Raw genomic sequence first — 13,490 nt, 5'->3', positions numbered from 1 at the left:
CATATTATTCTGAAACATGACTTTTTAAAAAGAAATAGTAATACAACTTTTAAGTATTCTATATGAACTGTACCTCATGTATGCAAATAATGGAAGAGGAAATGTATGTTAATGAAACTATTATAGGTAATAGACAAAAGACATGAGAGAATTAGTATATCCACATTTTCCAGCCCCTAATAGGTTTACGTGTCTATCCAAAATTCATTAATGGCTGATGAAATCTGAAAAAGAAATTATGACACACACATAAACTCACACAAAATATATTATGTCCAACTTATGTACCTCATGGTGAGTAACTGTGATATATTTTTACCAGTATAAATTTGAACCTCAATCTGCCCAAGACTCTAAATCTAACTCCCAGTTTATTAAATACATGGAATAGAGAATGTTGTTAAAAGATATTAGAGGTATGCAATCAACAATATTCAGAATGGGCAACTCTACAGGAAAAACAACCTGGTTTCATCAACCAAAAAGAAAAAACAAAAAAAGTTAAAGGGTAATATTTATTTTTAGAGAGGTTCAAGAGATATATATTCACTGAAATGCCAAATATTATTTGGAACCCAAATTACAATTATATAAATTGTACATACAAATGTATGTACAAATGTATGTGCATATGAATACATGCATACATAATACACATGAAAATTGTGTATTTTTACTTTTAATATGTTTGCAAATTTCCATAATGACACTTAAAAATAATAGGACACTGGATGGGATAAATACATAATGCATTCTAACCTATGTCTATAGTTTTCAGTTTAAACCTATTGCCAAGGCTAGAGAAACAAATTAAAGAGCACTAAGAGAATGCAATCACACAAATCCAGAATGTGATTTGGAAAACTAGATATGTCAATATGATTAAAAATTTGAAAGAAAACTGTTCTAGAGTAAAACAGACTAAAGGGCATCCAAGTAAAATTTGTGCATACCAGTTATATTCTCACTAGAACAATCAAATGGTGAAAAAGGTGTGGGGTTGAGGCAATTGATCATGGCCTGTATAATGAAGATCTTAAAAATGCTGTGTTAATTTTGTTAGATGTTTTTAGTGATAGTGTGATCATGTAAAAATATATTTTATGTATAATTTTCTAACATGTAATCTTCATTTGATATGATCACAATATTGTGGTTATTTAGAAAATCTTATTTTTAAGAGATGTATTCTGAAGTATTTAGGAATGAATTGTCCAGGAATTACTTTAAAATATAATTTCAGCAAAGAAAATATAAAAGGTAAAGCAGATATGACAAAATGTTGATAATTCTTTAATCTCAGTGTGGGGTTCAGTATGCTATTCTATCTATATTTACGGTTATTTTAAAAAACTCATAATGAAAAGTTTTGATATAAAATTAATATTCATAAAATGCCTTAGCAGTATCCTATCTCCCATCAGTAGCATCCAGATGATTAATGTTTATTAAAAATTACTATGTATTTATTTAAAGAGTTTTGGCATTATATTTACTAAGAAGTTTTGCTAACTGTTTAGATTTACGAAATGTGTGCGTATTCTTGAAAGTTGTAAAAGTAAGAGTTTTAGGATGCTATGTAATTTAATTCAGTCAACTTCCTAACAATCCTGAACAGTTAAGGATTGACTTTAATAAATATCTAGGATTAAGAAATTACTTTAAAAAATAAATAAAGCTATGTATCGATATCTATATTTTTATCATCGCATACTAGGTACCTCTTCGTGTTAAATTATTGCTTTTTCTTAATTTAGACAATGAGGATTTTTTTTTCATTTTCTCTTGATGTCTTTAACAAAAAAGAAAAAAATCATAAAATTCATGTAACCTTTACTCATGTAGTTATTATAGATTCACAGTAAAATAAAGTCGTCTCTCTAAGATTTCTTGGCGAAGAAGGTAGTTATCAGACAGATTAGAATGCATCTTTGTTAGCTGACAATCAATATAGTAAACTACGTATTTTATATCCACATATATATGCATTGGATATATTCTGATAATTCCCGAAATTTCTATAATGCTGATTGTTTATGTTCCTCTATAAATAAATACTTTCCAGTTAGCTAGGTTTTCTTATTTTAGCACATAGTTAATTATGTAATATTTTACATGTCATAATTTTGCACCTAAATCATTTCTCATTATTAAAGCTCTAGTCACATTCAAAGTTAATTGGGAAGTTGAAATTTCCTCTAAATCTCAGACCATATAAAGGTCAGTGAAAAGGTAATAATGATTACTGGGGAAAAAATAGGATACACAGTGAGGATCTTAATAAACCACTTTATCTAGAGAGGCTTTATTACAAATATATTTTAAAACTGCAAGTTCAGAATAAATATGTCTGATAATTTCAAGATATCGCTAGGTAGAGCAAGAAACAATTAGGGTGGTTAATATGTGGCCTTAAACTACTCAGTTTTATTGATGGTGACAGCAACTTGGGGATTCAAATGGAGACAAATTTATATAGAAATGGAAAGCCATGAAGAGAGAAAATATATTCTTCTTTGAAATAACTCATCTTAACTAAAAGAAGTCAGCTTAGTTTCTTCTTCTTATCAAGTCATTCTCTTTTGACTGGGGTTTTAAACCCAGATTGTGCCATCTCTCCTGAGTTGGAAAATGTATCTGTCATCTCTGACCCATTATTAGGCACAGATTCCTTGAGTGTCCCTGAGTCTGGGTCTGCTTTAAGGAGTGAACACATACATTTTCTTCTGAACCAGAACACATTTGAGATAGAAAGAACGAACTTTGAATAATTGCATGGGGAATATAAGCATAATGCGAATAACCTGAGCAAATTTGTACATCTTACCCTCCTCATGACCCCTCTGTTCTGAATCATATAAGATCAATGCCTTATGCAGCATCGTTGTTTGATCTCGAGTGCCAGAGCATGCGTGCAGGACATGGATCTTTACCTCTGGATCCCAGGAAATCTGGCAGGTGGTCACTAAGACACGGAATTAACAGAAGACACTGGACCCAGAGGTAACTCAATAGAGCACACAGATTCTTTAACTGTCTCCCTCTTTTCAGGTTCCTTACATATCCCTAACCTCAACTCAGCTTGCATTCTGAAGAATATAAACTTATCCTTCTCCCCCATCTCCCTTTCTTCAATTTGGATTCTTCTTCCCCACATGAGAAAACGCTAGCATTGGCATTAGACTGTTCTCTGAATTCTCTAAGTAAATATGTTTCTTAGGACCTGATGATATTTTTCAGTAAATGAATGGCATCAGTTTTTCTTCCTCTGTTTTCTTGCTAACTATAGGAAGGTCTGTCTAAACTGAACAGTCCCATTTGGGAAGCTATTAGTCACATGTGTCTGTTGAGCTTGAACTTGTCTGTCAAAATGGAATACTATTTGGCGGTAAGAAAAGATGATATAGGAACATTTGTGACAACATGGATGGATCTTGAGAGTATAATGCTAAGCGAAATAAGTCAGACAGAAAAAGCAGAGGACCATATGATTTCACTGATATGTGCTATATAAACCAAAAACAGCAAAAGAACAACATAAACAAATGAGAAACAAAAACTCATAGACACAGACAATAGTTTAGTGGTTACCAGAGGGTAAGGGGGGAAGTGGGTGGGAGATGAGGGTAAAGGGGATCAAATATATGGTGATGGAAGGAGAACTGACTCTGGGTGGTGAACACACAATGGGATTTATATATCATGTAATACAGAATTGTACACCTGAAACCTATGTAATTTTACTAACAATTGTCACCCCAATAAATTTAAATAAATACATAAATAAATTATTTTTTAAAAATCGAGATAGAGACTAAGTGTTAAATACATACTAGATTTGCAGGAGTTGATATGAAAATCATAATTTAAATACCTCAAGAATTTCATATTGATTACATTTCAAAATGATATGTTGGATATATGCAGTTAAATAGAATATATTATTAAAATTCACTCAGTTTTATTTTTCACTTTTAATGGCGATTAGGAAATCTTAAATTACATATGGAGTCGTGCGTTTAGCTCACATTAGGTTTCTGCTGGACAGTTCTGGTAAATATTTGCCCCACTTTGCCTTCTGTTGATGTTTGAATGAGTGTTTTGCCTTTTTCTGTCTTCTACTTTATATCTCATTGCGTCAGACAGCATTGTAGGAGATTATACTTCGTGGACCACATTTCCTTTTGCAGACTAATGAAAGATTTTGCCATGCCATGGCAATATCCTGATCTAGAACTTTCTATGTGGTATCAATGAGACTTTCAAAGCAAGATCCAATGCTTCCTGTGGTCCTAATTATACGCGTTTTTAATAGGTTTTCAGCGGAACCTGACACCCAGCACAGCCACTAGCACCTACCGGCTATTAGTATAGCCTATCAGAAGATAGGCAGCAGGCAGTCTGTGGAATAAGGCTGCAGTTTTATATTAATTTGGGAAATATATTACATATAACTTTGATTGGTATTAGACCATACACTGTTCTTTCTAAGTTAAATTATAATATGTAAGCACCCTCAAGACCTACTTCCTTGTAAAGATTATGTAAACCAAAAGCAGCCTCTTTAATTGTAGTTTTTTTATTCCTCCTCTCCCCCTTGCATTATCAGTCAAAGGGATATTTCCATGCTCTAAAATAATGTGACACTGTTCCCTATTTACCGACTATAAGCACTTAAAACTTTATATCTCATACTCTGCATCCTATGTGTTATGAAATATATATATATATATGTTTATGTGTGTGCATATGTGTATGTGTATATGTGTAAGTGTGCATATATATATATATATATATATATATATATACCATAAACATAGGTATACCATAAATATATGTAATAAATTTATTTATTTCTTTACTTATTTCCTCTCCATCTACTGTTATCATTTTAAGTTATTTACTAAAAGCTACTTTCACAGTATTACATATTTTGGGGTGACCATTAATTCATGTCAAAGAAATAAATTATCATCAGAGATAATCTGACCGTTACTTAATGTAACTACATCTTTACTGAATGTATTAATGTATGCCTGTCACACTAAACACTCATAGCATTCAGAAAAAAATTAAACCTCTGTCCTGATTTATAGATGGAAAATTCACTTCTGAATATACCACCAACTACCAATAAATAAAATAATTTTAAAAATATGTTAATTCTTCACTTTGTTTACATTAGTTTTTGGTCAATTTAATCCATCTCAGGAAATACAGTTGCATGAACATGGCCAATAAGAAATGAATCATTGAAATTCATTCCCTCACACACACGCACACAAAAAGGGAACTGTACAGAAATGGTCCTGAATAAACACCCACCATTATCTTCTCCATATAACTCATGTCTGTCGCTAAGAAAGCTGAAAATATCATTTGGAAAATTGCTGATGGCTTGGAAGATGGGAAATCTCAAAATATGTTCTGAAGCCGAAATGCTGTAAAACAATAGCGTGAACAAAAAGATGCACATGGAGTGAGTCCATAGGCAGAGCTTTCTTACCTTCCCTTGTAAGCTATGTAACTCCCATCTGTGAATTGATTCCCCATGTTTATGTGTTAAGAAAATATTTATGAAACAGGGCAATGTCATTGGAATTGGGCACAAAGATGAGATAAACGTGTACTAAACATCTTTTATAACCCAAAATCCTAATATGTGTGATGTGAGCTGTCCCCAGAATTGACAGCACAAAATAAGGTAAGGGTCATATGTGTAGTAAATGTGCTTAAATGTGCTATAGGATTTCAGAACGCAGGGACATTTGAAATTATCAGAACAGATTGTTTTGTTTTTTTCCCTTAGCAATGATAAATGAGAAGTGGAAACATTGATGGACACAATAAAATGTCATCCAGTTTCTGCAAATACATTTACATAACTGTGGAACAAAACAGCTATTATTTTGGATATCTAACTGAACACTTTTTTTGTTTTTTAAAGAATTAAACAGTCTGTTATGACAGATAGAGGTAATGTAGAGTGATTGCAGAAGACTTCTTGCCAGTTTATGGTTTTGCTTCTATCTTCTTACCAGTGTGAACATCTATTAACAAAGAGGAAAACATAACTTGAACAAATTTAGTAGATGATCTGCAAATACAGGACCTGCTATGTTATCTGTTTTGTTTCGTTTTTTCCCCCTCAAGGAATACCACATACCTATATAGACAAACATTTATTCTCTGGACACTTTTTGAGGCTGCAATTAATTTCCCACTATTTCCTTCAGAAACAACTGGAGGAAGGTAAAGTACATCATTTACAGAAATTACTCTTAATGCTGCTGTAATGAATTGTGATTTACAACTTTATGAGGACCAAACTGAATAGGGGTATATTTGGAGAGGGGCAAAGAGCTGATATCTGTATGTAGCACAACAAGAGATGACACCAAATCAAGATTCTTTGGACTCTCCTTTATACCAACTGTTTGGCGTCATGAAGACAAAACATTAACACCTGATCTAATCAGGTGTATCTAACCTCCTTTTTACACTGCATTCTACCAACTCTGTTGCATTGAATTCTGTTCAGTGGGCATTCTTCAAAAGTTGAAACTTCATAGCCTCAAGGACTCAGACTGAGACATTTGATTAACCACAAAACAGTGGAAGTGTTGACAGTGGTCTAATTTATAGGTCAAAATATCAGATCAAACTAAAAACCATACTGAATATTTGCAGGGTGCAGAAGCTTTGGATGTGTCAGTGAGGCTAGACTATGACTGAAAAAAGATTATTTTGCTGGAGGCAATTCTTTTGTCTTTCTCTGCAGTCAGACTTAAAATGGGCTCTGTTGCTTAATTAATCCAGGCTATGACAAGGTAAATTCTTAGAAGAACAAAATGAAGTGATAGCAAAGGAAAAACTTTTTTTTTTTTTTAAACTGTGAACTGTAGTTTAGATCACCAAAGAGAAAAATATCAAAATTGCCAAAATTAGAACTGAAAATGCCTGGACTGAATGTTTGTTTTAGGGCTTCTCTTAGTTTATGTCACAGACACAAAAGAATAAGAATGCTATTTTTTTTTCCTGTATTTTAAACTTCTCCTGGCCTTATTCCATTCTTGTGTTTGGCTATTTAGGTGGAATGCACCAATGCAATGTGAGCATCACTGACATAATTTTATAGGTCTTTCCAGGCCTTTTGACAAATTGTTTTTCTTGTCAGAGATTCAATCTTGAAAAATAAAATTAACTCTGTAATGTAGGGATTAGATTGCACTATATTGAACATTTTATTAACTATAATACCAAATTATTCATAATAAACTCAATTAAATGAGGAAATTATATTTGTTCCTCAAATATAATTTAATTTATTAAAGACAAAATTAAAATACCACATTAAAAATAGGGTAAAATTTGTGTTTGAGTGTGAAATGCTCATTTAAATAATATTAGCCTATCACATAAGCACAGTTTAGAATAATTATGACTCCGTTTTCTATTAAAAAAACACAAAATAATATTATTTCTTCATTACATGGGAAAGGTGTGTATATGTCACAACACAAATTTTGTTTTATTTATGTTTAGTTTTTTGTCAACCATCACAAAACCTTATTGTTTGCAGGAATAGATGGGAGATAAATGCAAATAAAGTCAATGAAAGCTCTATAACATCTACATGTATCTCTAAAACGATGATGCTATTAGACAGGCAGTGTGATATATTAAATATACTCTGAACTAGAAGTCAGATATCTTTTGCTTGAGTTCTGATTTTATAATTCATCAGTTAAGAGACTGTAGGCAATTTTAATTAACCACATGGTCCCAAACTTTGAAAATAAAGAAACTGAACTGTATCATCACAAAAAACAACTTTTCTCCTTGTATCCTCTAGTCTACATTCTTTGTGACATCCATCCTGTTAACTAACCCTTGTGAGAGTGGCCATGGTTTGGCCCCTTATCCTTGCTGTAGAAAAAACAATCATTGAACCTTCCCAACATCATCCCTGCTTTCATAGATAGAAACAAACTAGAATCTACAAGGGAACAGTGTGTATTATGAAGAAAGCAAAGCGTGGCGCGATGCAAAAGAATATCTGTGGGGTTACTTACTTTAACTAATCATGAAGATCATTGAAGGGGACAGAGATGCAGTGTCAGAGTTGAACGACAAGAAAGAAGATCTGGGAGAAGAGAATTCCAAAAAGAGAATTAGCAAGGGCAAGAACTGAGAATTAAAAGAAGAAAACTAAAAACAACTTAGTCGACCTGGAACCCAGTGGACAAGGGGGATGCTGAGGTAGCAGAGACCATTGGAGGGCAGTTCTTGAACTGCCTCAATCAATCAGCATTCAGTGTGTGGATTTAAATCTTAAATGCCAAATAATGATGGCAAGAGCTGATTCACATTTTTAAAAGATCGCCCTGGCTGCTGGGTAGAAAAATTGTTAGGATGATGTCTTAGTTTGGGCTGCTATAACAGAAGACCATAACCTGGGTGGTTTCAACAACAACAAAAATGCATTTTTCATAGTTCTGGAGGCTAAAACTTCTGAGATCTGGATGCTGACATGAAAGTTGTGGTGAGGGCCCACTTACTGGTTTGTAGATGGTTGTCTTCTTGCAGCTTTCTCATATCTTCTTGAAGCCTCGTCAGACAGGAAAGCAGGGAGAGGGGAAGCAAACTCTCTGGGATCTCTTCTGATAAGGACATTAATCCTATCTCCAAAGTTTCTAACCCTAATTACCTCCCAAAAGCTCCTCAAATTAACCTGTGAATTTGAGAGTGGGACAGTGTTCAGTCTATAACAGAGAGGGAGGGTGGAAGGTTGTTAAACCAGGCAGTAGATTCCTAGGATACAAGTGAGAGTGGATGGGGTGGTAGTAAAGGGAATGGATTCAATTTGATTAATGGTTGGAATGAGGAGTCGACAGGGATTTCTGTGATGGTTTGGTTTAGGGGTGAGGGAGAATTCAAGGATAGACGCTCACATTTTAAGCTTGAGCAGTTAAAAGAAATGGTGGCATTTACCTTAATAGGGAAGAGTACAGGAGAGACAGGGCTTTAGGGCATTTGGGGGTAGCTCAAGAGTTCTGTTCAAAACCTATTAATTTAGAGATGCTTTTTGACATTCCAGTGCAAATGGCTGTCAGGATCTGAGGAGTTTTGAACTGCTGATAGATATTTGTTAATAATGGTTTATTAAAAAAACTTTAAAACAAAGAGATTGAATAATAACTAATCACCAGTAATAAATTTTCCATAAAGATGAAGCTAATATGAGTGATATCATATTAAATTAGTTAGTTCTGGATGTTTTCAGAAGAGGCCAGCCTTCCTATCTTGGGGGGTTGTACCTCAGGCAAGACGTGGTGCTCAGATGTTCATGCTCTGAAACTTACTTAGTATGTCTACACATTGAGAACCAATTCTTTCCTCAGGGAAACACAAATCAATAAGGTAACATAGACTGAAATATGAAGCCAAAACATAATTTATTAATTAGTATATGCTGGCTGCCATATGGACCTGATACATTTTAAGCAAAAGTAATCTGTTATTTTCACAATAGGAATTTCTACAAATGAGACCAAATTTTGCTTAGAAACCTTCTTATGCTAATAATTTAAATGCACCTGTTCTGATGACAAACATATTATAATTAGAGTTTCCTACAATGAAAAGAATGTGTTACTAATGTTAATAATTAGCTTGAGGTAGCTTTCCTCTCTCCAGGAGTGTTTTACCAATAGAACCATAGATACTTTGGTGAAGGTTTTCTTCAATGGATGTTACTGATATTTGTCTCTGTAGCTCATTCTTGAAGGCTCCCTTTTTAATGATTGACACATTCTTTTCTCTGAATATATTAATGCACTCAGTGAGATCTCCTCAGTATTCTTAACAATTCTATTACTTTAAATGTATCTGCATACATATAAATTGTGCATCAATTTAAGAACTGAGCTCCTGTAGGGATAGAAAAAATTTCCTTCCCCTTCTAGGTTTCTTGGCTGGTCTAATAATCAAATTAACCTAAGACAGATCAACAGGAGAAAAAAATACATATTTATGGGAGCCCAATAAGAATATGAAACCCAAGGGTAAGTCGGGCAGTTGAATGTTATATAGCACCCCAAGCTTAGGAATGGGATAGGGGACTGGGCTTAAAAGGGAAGAAGGGTAATTCATAGGACAATATGAAAAAAAAAGATGTTTGGTAAATAGTTGTTTGCCCTGCTATGTAGGTATGTAATTCAAGTAAAACTTATCTCTGGTAATGGCTCTCTCTCTCTCTGAGACATGCCCCCTCTCCAAATTTTTTTTAGGTAAAGGGAATGGTAAATGTTTCTCCTGAGTCTGCTGTGTATTGATAGCTTTCAGCTCAGAATAATCCACATGCCAAAGTGATATGTTTTGGGGTCACTCATTGTGCTTCCCTTCACTCCTTACTGGCATTGCTGTATCTCTTTGTTACAAGTTCTTATGGGAAACCTATAGGTGCCCTATGACATCATGAATCAGTCAAAAAACTTTCAGCAGTACTTAGTTGGCTGTATTTATTGAGATGACCATAAAGACGAAAATGTTTCTCTACAATATGAATGGAAGCAAAATAAACTATGTTCATGATAAGTTTCAATGATCCATCTATCAATTAGCCATATTTTCTCCCATCCCAGTATGTCTGTTAAACAATACTTTTTATGGTACTTTATTTAATTTGAAAACTGAGACAATATTTTTTTCAAGTATGTTTATTACAATCTGAGTATCCAGAAGAAATTATTTAAAAGTAATTGCAATTCATCTAACAATTTACCGATTACCTTTGAAGCTCAAAGCAATCCTGCCATGTGTGAAATTTCCTGGTTAGTAAACATTAAGCTAGGATTTAGAAACCCTATCTCCTAATGCTCAGTGTTATAATATTAATAGCCTGGATATTTTTGATAAGCTGGAAGGAGCTTTCACTTACTTCAGGTATCCCTGCTGCTTCAGGGGTCTATTGTATTACACACTTACAATGCCATTCTGGTTTCCTTACTTTTTATTCTATCTGTCTTTCTTTCTCTGTCTCTCTCTTTATTTCCTGCTCATAGTCCCTTCTGCCAAGCAACATAAGGCAAATTTTATAAATACCAGAATTTTCCTCTGAGATATCACCATGTCTTCTGCAAAAGCTTTCTTTTTTGTTACCCATGGACTGATTCATGGTCCTGGATATAGTTTTCCGTACTTCAGCAAAGTCTTCCATCAGGAGTTTCTATCCCATTTTTGTAGAGTCCTGCTGTTCTTTCTGAAAGTCTGTATGCCTTTTACCATATTGGTGTGTGACAGGGAAATTTCTGATTTGATAATAAAAAGTTCTCAAAACAAGTATGGTGGTAAAATCCTTTCTAAAGCAGAGGCAATTCTATGTGTTCAACAAATCCTCTGAGTACCACCTTACCAACTAGAGAGTAGGCCCCAACCGTTTTTGTATTTCGTGATCTCATGCTTAATTGACCACTGACGATTGAAACAGTCATCAGCACAATATGGTGTTACCCATCCATAGATTATGCTTGGGCAGAACATCTTCCCGTAACTGACTGATAAGTACAAAGAGGTTCAAAGAGAATTGAGTCAGTAATAAATTTCTTAGTTCCATCACTGATCCCTTCATTAAATTACATAGTATGCTATCTCTGTGCACATCAGCGTTCTCGTCTATAAAATGAAGTTGGACTAGATACTGCCAAAGGTCCCTTGCTTGCGTTTTTTATAAGTCTACTTTTGGTTGTCTTATCAGTTTTAAACTAACTTTTTTCCAGAAATTACTTATTGAAACTTCAAATGCAGACTGGGAATCCCTTCTCTCTGCTCCCATGGTACCTTATATATGCACATAGCTCTATCATATCTATTGCACACAGTATTGTAATTATCCATTTACTTGTGAAATGCTAACATTAACCTATGGGCTCACTGAGACCAAGAATTTGGGAGACTAGCACATAAAGAAATACTACTTTTGAATAAATAATCTCTTAGTGATTATATGTGCAATAGGGTTGAGCTCCTAAACATCAATTACATCAAAATCACAGATAATTCTGTTTTGACCAGAATTCTCTCTCTTCTATGAAACATCTGCAATGTACTACAAGACTACAAGACCTTTACCAAAAGCAGATGTTGTGAATTTAGATGAAGCCATCATTTAGACATGTGGAATTTCCAAAATTCTCTGTCATTTTTTGGCACCTGGGACCATATATCTGCTCTGATATTTTGATTCAGAGACACAGACTCTTTTCAGCATGGATGTATTATAAATAGTTTATTTAAATCTCAAAGTTACAAAGATTATTTAAATTTATTTCTAGGCCCAACGTGGTTAACTACCAGTTCTATAATTCTATTTTTGGCTTTTATCAGATTGGCAAATAGTGTGTATTAGATCATAAGCTTTATTTAATATTATAAAAACTATTTTATAAGTTTCTTGTGGATATCATATAATTTGGGGGTGGTAAAGAATGTTAAATTTGGGGATATTATTATTAGTGTTTTCAAGTCATAGCTGAAGCCATACTTTTAAATTCCAACCGCGGCCAAAGTAGCCTAATTAAAAAGTATAGTACGGTTTTACTAATGACTAAATGGTGATCATATAATACCTGTTGAAGTAAAATGCTGTCAAACTAATATTTCATGATTACATTTGAGGGAATTTCAGATTTAGAGAGAATATTCCAAGTTTTGTCTATATATACACCAAAGTAAATCTTTGCTCATATAAATATTCTATTACAACAAAAGTGCAGACACATAATTATTTTAATGATGCAGAAATTCCTGACAAAGGACATTTGAATTTCAAATTATTGACATGATAAGAGCAAATCCACCCAGCTCAAGGCTGCCGGACTATCCATCATTCATTGAAATATCTTACAAGCAAGGAAATAGACAGAGGTGTGAATGCTGAAAAGCTCGGTAAATGATAACACAAGAGGAAAGCCATGGACACACCTCCATAAGAAGAGAATAAAGTCAGGAAATTTTGTGAGACTATGAAGAGACTTGGAGACATGTCAGACAATGTATTAGGGAGATAAAATAAGTCCTTGAGAAAAATGATTAGTCATTAAATTGACTCTTTTGGCCTTTCTGAAGAATATTGTTTTCTTCTACCTCCCTGCCTTTTCTCTTTTTTTTTTCTTCTCTTTTTTCTCTACACTCTTACCATGCTGTTTTTATCAGAGACATCTTTGAATTCAGAGTAGTAAGGTTGTCTTCTCAGCTCTGTGATTCCAAACTCCTCAAATTGATGTTCTCTTTTTATAAGATAATAAATGATGTCTATTATGAGCATTTGAACAATCACATGTGATTTCTCTTTCTGATAAAACACATGTTAAACATATGTAAACAATGTACCTTGAAATGGAAATCTTGTAAGGGAGACTATTTCCTAAATTCATTTCTTCCTTCAAATATCTGGTTGAATTCTAGATGTTCAGTAGCACTGATTTGAA

General features: G+C 33.7%; 1 long non-coding RNA gene across 1 annotated transcript in view; it reads left to right on the top strand.

Moving 5' to 3' along the window:
* Window positions 1-13,490, top strand: part of LOC141570517 (uncharacterized) — a 712,144-nt gene that overhangs the window by 172,942 nt on the left and 525,712 nt on the right. Inside the window, exon 4 of the long non-coding RNA XR_012494572.1 lies at window positions 2,900-3,003. This is a non-coding gene — a long non-coding RNA (uncharacterized LOC141570517). The remainder of the gene's footprint in view (window positions 1-2,899; window positions 3,004-13,490) is intronic.

The sequence above is a fragment of the Rhinolophus sinicus genome, linkage group LG03 (assembly GCF_036562045.2).
Source record: "Rhinolophus sinicus isolate RSC01 linkage group LG03, ASM3656204v1, whole genome shotgun sequence".
Taxonomy (NCBI): domain Eukaryota; kingdom Metazoa; phylum Chordata; class Mammalia; order Chiroptera; family Rhinolophidae; genus Rhinolophus; species Rhinolophus sinicus.
The sequence above is the reverse complement of the archived record's forward strand: the minus strand, read 5'-3'. Positions and strand labels throughout refer to the sequence as shown.